A 10,415-nucleotide genomic window follows, 5' to 3' on the forward strand; every position below is an offset into this window, starting at 1 on the left:
GCTGTGACGTCAGGACCTCCGCTGCGCTCCGGAACAAGGAAGGTGAGTACTGTCAGATACTATAGTAACGGGAGGCCGTGTTGTTTATTACATAGGCCCCAGTTACTATAGTAACTTTTTATTGATGTTGTGCAGGGGCAGTGGGCCCCCCTGGCTTCTGGGCATGGTCAAAAATGCGACTGCTGCGGCCCCTATAGTTACGCCACTGGCTGCCTCTTTTTCAAGGGACCAAAGTTAATCGGACGGTAACAATTACATCGTTAGGCTGAAAAAAATGAAGAAATCCATCAGAGCGAGCACAAATGTTAGGAGTGGCCAAATCAACAGTTTGCTACATTCTTTAAAAAAAAAGCGCACTGGTGATCTCGTGAACTCCAAAAGGCCTGGACGTCCATGGAAGACAACAGTGGTGGATAATCGCAGAACCCTTTCCATAGTGGAAAAAAAAAACCTTCACAACATCTACCCAAGTGAAGAACACTCTCCTGGAAGTAGGTGTATCAGTATCTAAGTCTACCATAAAGAGAAAACTTCATGAGAGCAAATACAGAGGGTTCACCACAAGGTGCAAACCATTAATGAGCCTCAAAAATAGAAAGGCCAGCTTAGACTTTGCCAAACAACATGTAAAGAAGCCGCCCAGTTCTGGAACAGCATGAAACTAAGATCAACCTGTACCAGAATCATGGGAGGAGGAAAATATGGAGGAGGTTTGGAACGGCTCATGATCCAAAACACACCACATCCTCTGTAAAACATGGTGGAGGCAGTGTGATGGCATGGTGGAGGCAGTGGGATGGCATGGTGGAGGCTGTGTGATGGCATGGGCATGCATGGCTGCCAAAGGCACTGGGTCACTAGTGTTTATTGATGATATGACTGAAGACAGAAGCAGCCGGATGAATTGTGAAGTGTTCAGGGATTTACTTTCTGCTCAGATTCAACCAAATGCAGCAAGGTGATTGGACGTCGCTTCACAGTACAGATGGACGATGACCCAAAACATACTGCGAAAGCAACCCAGGCGTTTTTCAAGGCAAAGAAGTGGAAAATTCTGAAATGGCCAAGTCAATCACCAGATCTCAACCCGATCGAGCTGCATTTCACTTGCTTAAGACAAAACTTAAGGCAGAAAGACCCACAAACAAGCAACAACTGAAGAAAGCGGCAGTAAAGGCCGGGCAAAGCATCACAAAGGAGGAAACCCAGCGTTTGGTGATGTCCATGGGTTCCAGACTTCAGGCAGTCATTGCCTGCAAAGAATTCTCTACAAAGTATTAAACAAAAAAAAATTATTTATGGTAATGTTAATATCTCCAATTACTTTTGAGCCCCTGAAATGAGGAGGCTGTGTAGAAAAATGGTTGCAATTCCTAAACTTTTCACAGGATATTTTTTGTTCAACCCCTTGAATTAAACCTGAAAGTCTACACTTCAATTGCATCTCAGGTGTTTCATTTCAAATCCAATGTGGTGGCATGCAGAGCCCAAATCATGAAGATTGTGTCACTGTCCAAATAATTCTGGAACTAACTGTATGAAGAGACATTAGTGGCACTGCAGGGAAATGTAACACTTCTTAGGAAACTGAACTCTTACATATGATCAATAAGGGTCTCTGCTGGGACACACTGTGATCCTGCCATCCTGAGTGGTGGAAGATGGAGTCAGTCTCACAGACATAGAAGCAGGTGCAGACTGATTACCTATGGGCATTGACACAGAAGCTGTGCCTGGCAGATCCTTTACAACAACTCAACCGATTATCATCATCCAGCAAATATATATTCATTGGTATGTGTTCATTGGATGTCTCAGTTGGTGAATATAAAGCTAAAACCAATGTGACCAAACTGCTATGCAAGACTCTAACCGGATACAATGGAGTTGTACACAGAGCAATTCCACATCAACTAAAAAGGGATTCTTGTAAATGTATTGCTTTAGATTTGCTACTGTGACTTAATTTACTGGCTGTTTTTTTTTTTTTTTTTATAAGTGTCTTGATTTTCCCAACAACAAAGGATCGTCATTTACAGTCATAAACTGGCAGCAATGGACACGTACATTTTCCCCAGTTACAATACAGATCAACTCTTTTTGTTAACCATTACTAATTTTTTCAAGCACATACATGTACAGATTCTTTCTCATTTTCAATTAAAACAAATATCACTACAATAGAACACGCATTGTGACAATCGGAAATTCTCTGCCTTTAATTGTAGCAATCATTGAACGCAACAATAGCTTTTTATCTACAATGAAGTTTTTAAGCATGCTATAAGAATATTCTGACCAAAGATCATTGGTTGAAGACAGTTAGGGTATGTGCACACGATAACTGCATTTACGTCCGAAATTACAGAGCTGTTTTCAGGAGAAAACAGCTCCTGAATTTCAGACGTAATTGCTCATACTCGCGTTTTGCGGGGCGTCCATTACGGACGTAATTTGGAGCTGTTCTTCATTGAAGTCAATGAAAAATAGCTCAAATTACGTCCCATGAAGTGTCCTGCACTTCTTTGACGAGGCTGTTATTTTACGCGCCGTCTTTTGACAGCGACGCGTAAAATGACAGGTCGTCGGCACAGTACGTCGGCAAACCCATTGAAATGAATGGGCAGATGTTTGCTGACGTATTGGAGCCGTGTTTTCAGGCGTAATTCAAGGCGTAAAACGCCTCCATTACGCCTGAAAATTGGTCGTGTGAACCCAGCCTTATATTGTTACACACTGGTTATCAAGACTAATGCTCATTATTAGTTGGATCCACCTAATTGTCCAGTGGCCGAGCAGTTCTATTATTGAGAGGAAATTTCTTTGCATCATCAACACCATGAGTTAAGTAAGATCCAGGGGATAAATAAGATGCAACTATGGGTATCTTTTGTTGATTGTGATTTCCAGTATAATTCAAGACTACAGACATGAGTACTGCTAAGATCATGGGCATTGCTCTAAGGGGTTAAGCGGTAGCAGTCACACCTGGATCCAAAGGCCCCTTCAAACATAAGAAGACTTCAGTATTATAAATGGCACATGGTAGGTGGGGGGGGGGGGGACTGTAACAGACTTTGCATTGGGGCACAGGAACTTCAACTTACACCTCTGGTTATAATACATTGATGTCGGGATTTACAGAGCTCTTATCCGTCATTGCTGTATCTCAATAAAGGTCATTGGCTACTATATAAGCTCTCTTCTGTTCATTTGGTGAAATGTAGCAAAAAAGAGTTAAACACTGTATATCTATTGACAAATCAAAGGTTAACATTCGGGAATCTACTGGTGCTACTGTTTCTTGATCCAACTCTTAAAGGCTATGTACCTTTGAAAAAGTTTTTTTAAAAATAAAAATGTGTATCAGTGCGTTTGGTACAACATTCTAATTACTTTTTTATTCAAAATGATTTTTACTTTTTGAGATACAGCTGCTTTGTATTCTGTATACAGATCAGCTGTATAGTGCACTGATACCTTAATCCGTCAGGTCAGCGGGACTGACGGGTTCAATGATGTCTCTGATAGGCAGGATCCATCTGTTATCGATCACATCTAAGTTATGAAGTTAGATGTGATCGGTAACAGCTCGATCCTGAGTGTCAGAGACACGCAGGACCCGCTGACCCTGAACTCGTCAGTCCCGCTGACCTGATGGATACACATTTTTATTAAAAAATAAATACATAAATGTTTTTAAAGGTGTACATAGCCTGTAAATCATGCTAACAATCCAAGTTTGTTCTTGTAGTGACGGCTTTATGCCATGTGCAAACTTTGAAACCATTTTCCAAATATGCGTCATGCCACAAATCTTACAGATGATCATTTTCTATACATGAAAGGGTTGATAATAGATTCTTGCTATAGTGATTTTACATAACTAGTCTCTGACTATACATTTGTTTATATATTAATGGCTTCTTATCAGGGGCGTAGCTAAAGGCTCATGGGCCCTGGTACAAAAGTTCTTCTTGGGTCTCCCCTCCAAACTTCTTCTCATGGCCTCGTGACACACCGCATTGTGACGTCATGACGCGGAGAGACGTCAGAACTTCCGCTGTGCTCCGGAATGAGGAGGGAAGTATTCTGTCAGTTACTATATTAACAGGGGCCCGTGTAGTTTATTACATAGGCCCCAGTTACTATAGTAACTTTTTATAGATGTGGTGCGGGGGACTCTGTTGCTAGTTTGATAGGTACATTTCTGGTGACAGACTCCCTTAACCACTGAACTTTGACAATTTGGATGATACGCTACCAGTGTCAATTCTCAGACTGATATTGTTTTATGATCTCTTGTTTGCACACGCTTAATTTGTCTCACCTCCATTTTTAGAGTTCAATTTGCCTCCTGACCATCACTTATTATTGTTTTATATGGTAAAAATGGCTGGGGACCTTTGCCTTAAATGATGCCTGTCCATTCTGGGTTTTTGGAATGTGGGTATACGCTATTTTCAGTATAATGCTTCTAGGTGATTTAGATTTTTCTTACATGTAGGCAGATCTGCTATCATGAAATGGTTCATTGGCATGTAATTGTATTTTCCAGATCCCCCCCCCCCCCTTCTCTTACATTGCATCTGTTAGGTTTGAATTGACTATCACTATGTCATTGGAACATGGGCTTATAGAAAAAAAACAAGCTGGATTTTCAATTACCATATAAGCCATACTTTAAGAGGGAAGGAATAGAAGAGGTGCAGTAAAAGTATAAAAGTTTTGTTTTTACGGCCTTGTTCACTCAATACAGATTTAACGCAGATTTTGCATGTATTTTTAAGTCAAAACCAGAAACGGAACTTAATCCTAATGTGGTTTGGACTTAAAAAAAAATGCATCAAATCTGCATTGTGGGAACAAAACCTGAAAGTAATAATTCATAACAAACTTTATTTTATGTAACTAAAACAATTCTGTTACTCAGATGACAAGTTTTTTTTAAGACCATTTTTCTACGTGTAGTCTACTGGCCAACTTCAACTATTTAAAGGGGCTGTACAGGATTAGGAAAACATGGATTCTTTCTTCCAAAAAAAGTGTCAAACCTGTTCACTGGTTGTGTGTGGTATTGCAGCTTAGCTCTATTCATTTCAATTGATCTCTGCTGCACTACCTGACATAACCTGTAGACAGGTGTGGCGCTGGAAGGAAACAGCCATGTTTTTCTAATCCTGTACAAAACTTTAAAGTTTAATTTAGCTTTAACAAACTATCTGCAAAATGAGCTCATGCATGCAGGCCCAAAAATTATGACCAACAGTATAAAATATTACAGTGCTATCATACACTAAACAAAGTTTATAAATAACACAAATTCAATACGTTTTTGTATCCATGCCCACATGTTGTGGAAAACAACTACATAGTTGCTTTTATTCCAGTGTACAGGAAATGTTTCTTCAAATTGCATAACCTGCAGAGACCCCTTAACATGGCTTGTGTGAGCATCTTCTTCACCATTACGTTGTGTTGTCCATTAGTCTTCCACTTCGGCTATGTTACATGTAATTTACAATGCTTTGATGCTGTCATTGAAATGAAAGTGCATTTTAATCCTCTATTGAAATGTTTCCTTTTTTCCTCCTGGCATTTAGATCTCACTAAAATGACATGTTTGTATGTATCAGATTAAAAAGATATTAGTAAAAAAAGAAAGATTGCAAACACATCTCAGACTATATATATAGAACCTGTCAACATTACTTCTTAATCTTAACTTTAGGAATAGTGGCTTAATATTTACATGGTGCTTAATAAACTTGGAGATCTAAACGTCATATTATATTAACCCCTTAGTGACCACTAATACGCCTTTTTACGTCGGTCACTAATGGGCTTTAGGCTAGGCTGACGCCTTTTCACGTCAGCCTAGTCTAAGTCCTGCACGGGTCTCCCGTGCAGGCAGGAGCCGGGGCTCTGCTGTCTGATGACAGCTGAGCTCCTGCTCCAACGCCCGCGATCGAAGTTTACTTCGATCGCGGCCGTTTAACACGTTAAATGCCGCCGTCAATAGCGACCGCGGCATTTAACTTTGTTTACAGAGGGAGTGCGCTCCCTCTGTCACCCATCGGCGGCCCGCGAATGAAATCACGGGTCTCCGATGGGGTGTCATGGCAGCCGGGGGCCTGATAAAAGCCCCCAGGTCTGCCCTGGACATATTCAGATTTACACTGACAGGCAATAATGCTCTGGTATACGAAGTATACCAGAGCATTATAGCAGCGATCGGAATATCGCACAGTAAAGTCCCCTAGTGGGACTAATAAAATAAGTCATCAAAGTGAAATAAAGATTATTAATAAAAAGTACAGTAAAAAAAAAAATAAAACCATTTTTTTCCATAAAAAGTGGTTTTATTTAGTAAAAGTGTAAAAAAAAAAAAAGTACACATATGTGGTATCGCCGCGACCGTAATGACTCCATTAATAAAGTTAATATGTAATTTAAACCGCAAAGTGAATACCGTAAAAAAAAAACGCAAAAAACCATGGCGAAATTGCAATTTTTTTCCATTGTCCCCCAAAAAAGTCATAATAAAAATGAATCAATAAGTCCCATGTACCCCAAAACAGTACCATTCAAAACTACGTCTTGTCCCGCAGAAAACAAGCCCAAAAAATCACTACATTGATGGAAAAATAAAAAAATTACGGCTCTTGGAAAGCGACGATGCAAAAACAAACAATTTTAGTTCAAAAGTGTTTTTATTGTGCAAAAGTCGTAAAACATAAAAAAACCTCTACATATGTGGTATCGCCGTAATCGTACCGACCCATAGAATAAAGGTAACATGTTATTTACGCCGCACAGTGAACGACGTCAATTTAAAAACGCATAGAACAATGGCGGAATTTCAGTTTTTTTTATAATCCCCCCCAAAAAGGTTAATAAAAGTTAATATAAAAATTATATGTACCCAAAAATGGTGCTATTTTAAAGCACAAATAATCCCGCAAAAAACAAGTCCTCATACAGCTATGTAGACGAAAAAATAAAAACGTTATAGCTCTTTGAATGCGACTATAGAAAAACGAATAAAATAGCTTGGTCATTAGGGCCTAAAATGGGCTGGTCACTAAGGGGTTAAGAGTACTGTCAACCGTTGGTGCACCTTTTCACTGTTTGTGTGGGTTTTATAAACCACGGATGAATGATTTTCATCAATACCACTTTTACTGCCGGCAGGGAGGAAAATTCTCCCCACTGGGTGAGGATTATCATTGTCGACAACCCTAGCAAGAGCCATGTGCTGACAGCAGGGACGTAACTAGGAAACACTGGGCCCCATAGTAAACATTTCAATGGGCCCTCCTTCCCTTGATGCAACACACAGCCCCCTTGTAGATAGTGCCCACTGTAGATAGTGCACCCTGTATATTGTGCCATACAGCCCCCCCTGTAAATAGTGCCATAGAGCAGCCCCAGTAGATTGTGCCACACAGCCCCCCTGTAAATAGTGCCATAGAGCACCCCCAGTAGATTGTGCCATACAGCCCCCCTGTAGATTGTGCCATATAGCCCCCCTGTAAATAGTGCCATTCAGCCCCCCCCATGTAGATTGTGCCATACAGCCCCCCGTAGATTGTATTATACAGCCCCCCTGTAGATATTGATATACAGCCCCTCTGTAGACAGTGGTATACAGAACCCCCTGTAGACAGTGCTATACTGCCCCACCTGTACACAGTCCTATACAGCCCCCCTCTAAATAGTGTCACACCCCCATGTAGATAGTGCCACCCTTCCCCCCTGTAGATAGTGCCCCCCTATAGATAGTGCCCCCCACCTCCCACTTGTAGATAGTGCCCCCCAACCCCACCTTGTAGATAGTGCCATACAGTCCTCCCTGTAGATAGTGCCCCCATCCCCGCTTGTAGATAGTGCCCCCCACCTCCCCCTTGTAGATAGTGCCATACAGCCCCCTGTAGATAGTGCCATACAGTCCCCCCTTATAGATAGCGCCCCACCTCCCCCTCGTAGATAGTGCCATACAACCCCTTCTTGTAGATAGTGCCATACAGCCCCCTGTAGATAGTGCCCCCTGTAGATAGTGCCATACAGCCCCCTGTAGATAGTGCCATACAGCACTCCCTTGTAGATCCGGCGTGATCCAGTGACAGCATCACGCCCTGCGCCTGATAGGCTGCAGGCCGAACGTGGCCTGTAGCCTAGTAAGTGGCAGAGGAGGGAGATACCTCCCTGCTCTGCCGTAGTGTACAATAGTATCTGCATCCTAAGGACGCAGATATTATTGAATGTGGCATTGCTACCGCTTTAGCAGCCGTGGCAGCTGCTAGTAGCTCCACGGGGACTAAGTGGGCCTGTGCCGGCGTTCGGCACGCACCCCCTCATGCTGCAAAAATCAGAGGCTGTTTACTTTAGCGTGTGAACATAGCCTAAATGTTTCTAAGAGCAGTATTTACAGATTCTACCACTGATACTGATCATTTTCACAACAGCACGATCAATCACGATCAATGATAAATGGGTTTTATTGTTCATCTTTTCCTAAATTTACACTGGCTAATTATCATTACGATTACGGTCGAAATGAGTGAATCATGACAATAATTAGCCAATCTAAACAGAACTTCTAGAGCCTTTTTTAACTCCTTGGCGACATCCAACGTACTATTATGTCGAATGTATGCTATTTCAATATGGTGTGGGCTCAGGATCTGAGCCCGCACCATATGTGGCGAATACCTGATGTTTAAAACAGCTGACACCTGTCTGCAACGACAGAGATCAGAGTTCACTCTGTCTGTCCTCCAATCGCCCCCTCTCAAAAAAACTGCAGGGTGCCGATCAGTTTCCATGGCAGCCAGTAGCCGATTGTAGGCCTCCATGTCTGCCTTCTGTGATCTATTATTAAGCCTTCGGGCAAGGCTTAATAGTAGAGCACAGATAAAGGAAATACACTACAATACATAAGTAAGTAGTTCAGTGCATTGCATGAGTGATCTAACAATTGTATGGTCAAGTCTCCTAGGGGAACCAAAAAATAAAAGGAAAAAAATAACTAAAAGTTCAAAAATAAACCCTTTTAGCATTTTCATCTTGCTTCTCAAAAAAATGGAAAAAAAAAAGTGTCAAAAAGTAGCAGGTACCCAAAAATGGCACCAGGAAAATAAAAACAGGCCTTCACACCGCTCTATTGACAGAAAAATAAAAATGTTATGGCTCTCAGTATATGGCAACACAAAATATTTTTTTTTTTAACAAATAGTTTTTTCTTTGTACAACTATATAAGTTTGGTACCGCTGTGATCGTATTGACCAGAATTAAAGTTAACATGCAGTTTTTACTGCTCATGAATGCTTTAAAAACAAAACCCAAAAAACAATGGAGGAAGCGCTGTTTTTCTCTCATTTCACCCCACAAAGAATTTTCTTTTTTTCGTTTCCCAGGTCATTATATGGTACATTAAATGGTGCCCTCATATGGCTGTTAATGGAAAAATAAATAAGTTATGGCTCTTGGAATGTGACGATAAAAAAACGAAAATGAAAATTGACTGTCTCCAAGGGGTTAATTGATGACCTCATAATAGGCCATCATTTTATGATATGCAGGACACCAACACTCATGTAAGTACAACAAGAAACACCTTCATTATTTATCCTGGCACTGCAGCTTTGCCACGTCTACTAAGGCTGGGTTCACATTGTGCGTTTTTGTTGCGTTTTCAAACGCAAAAAATATGCAACAAAAATGCACAATGTGAACCTAGCCTTAGGATAAGCTATTAATTGAAAAGCCCAGAAAACCCTTTTCAGGGTATTTCATGAGATTGGAATTATTCTCGACTATACAAATGTAATTACTACTATCATTACTGTTTTTCCATGTAAAGCTGTCCAAAGATCTGTTGTGCAAGTAAAATGTACACGGCAGATGTTCAGGAAGTAAGAGGTCAGCAGAAATATATTTTGATGTTATCCTTAGTTCTAACCATGATAAGCCTGTCAAATTATATCAGCATTGGTCTCTTAACACCCCCTGCCCCACAAAAAAATAAATAGATCTGTAAAAATGAATAGGAAGTAAATTATAAAAATTAATCTGATATATTGAGATACAAATAACATACTTATACAACCCTCTAAAGGGATTCTAACCCAGAGTTATAGCAAGGATTTCCTTCACCTGGAGCCAAGAATCAGTCCGCTGCACTAATCTTGTATCTAAGGGTGTGTTCACATCAGCGTTAGGTTCTCTTGATGGGCTAACTTTCCGTTAATATTACCATTGATTTCAATGGTATTGCTTTTGCTGCTAATGGTATCCGTTTGTCCCTGTTCCGTAAGGTTCCCGTTGTTTTGATGGAATCAATAGTGCAGTCGACTGCGCTATTGTTTCCGCTAGAAAAAACGGAAACTGTATGGAACGGAGACAAACAGAA

At 40.8% G+C, this 10,415-nt stretch overlaps 1 long non-coding RNA gene across 1 annotated transcript; it reads right to left on the reverse strand.

Annotated features, from left to right (window-relative positions):
* Positions 1-5,332: 5,332 nt before the first annotated feature.
* On the reverse strand, positions 5,333-8,858 carry LOC142662908 (uncharacterized). Its single transcript, XR_012851033.1, has 2 exons — positions 8,716-8,858; positions 5,333-5,609 (listed from the first exon to the last, which is right to left on the reverse strand). It is a non-coding gene; the product is annotated as an uncharacterized LOC142662908 (long non-coding RNA).
* Positions 8,859-10,415: the final 1,557 nt, after the last annotated feature.

This window comes from Rhinoderma darwinii, chromosome 11 (assembly GCF_050947455.1).
Source record: "Rhinoderma darwinii isolate aRhiDar2 chromosome 11, aRhiDar2.hap1, whole genome shotgun sequence".
NCBI classification, from domain to species: Eukaryota; Metazoa; Chordata; class Amphibia; order Anura; family Rhinodermatidae; genus Rhinoderma; species Rhinoderma darwinii.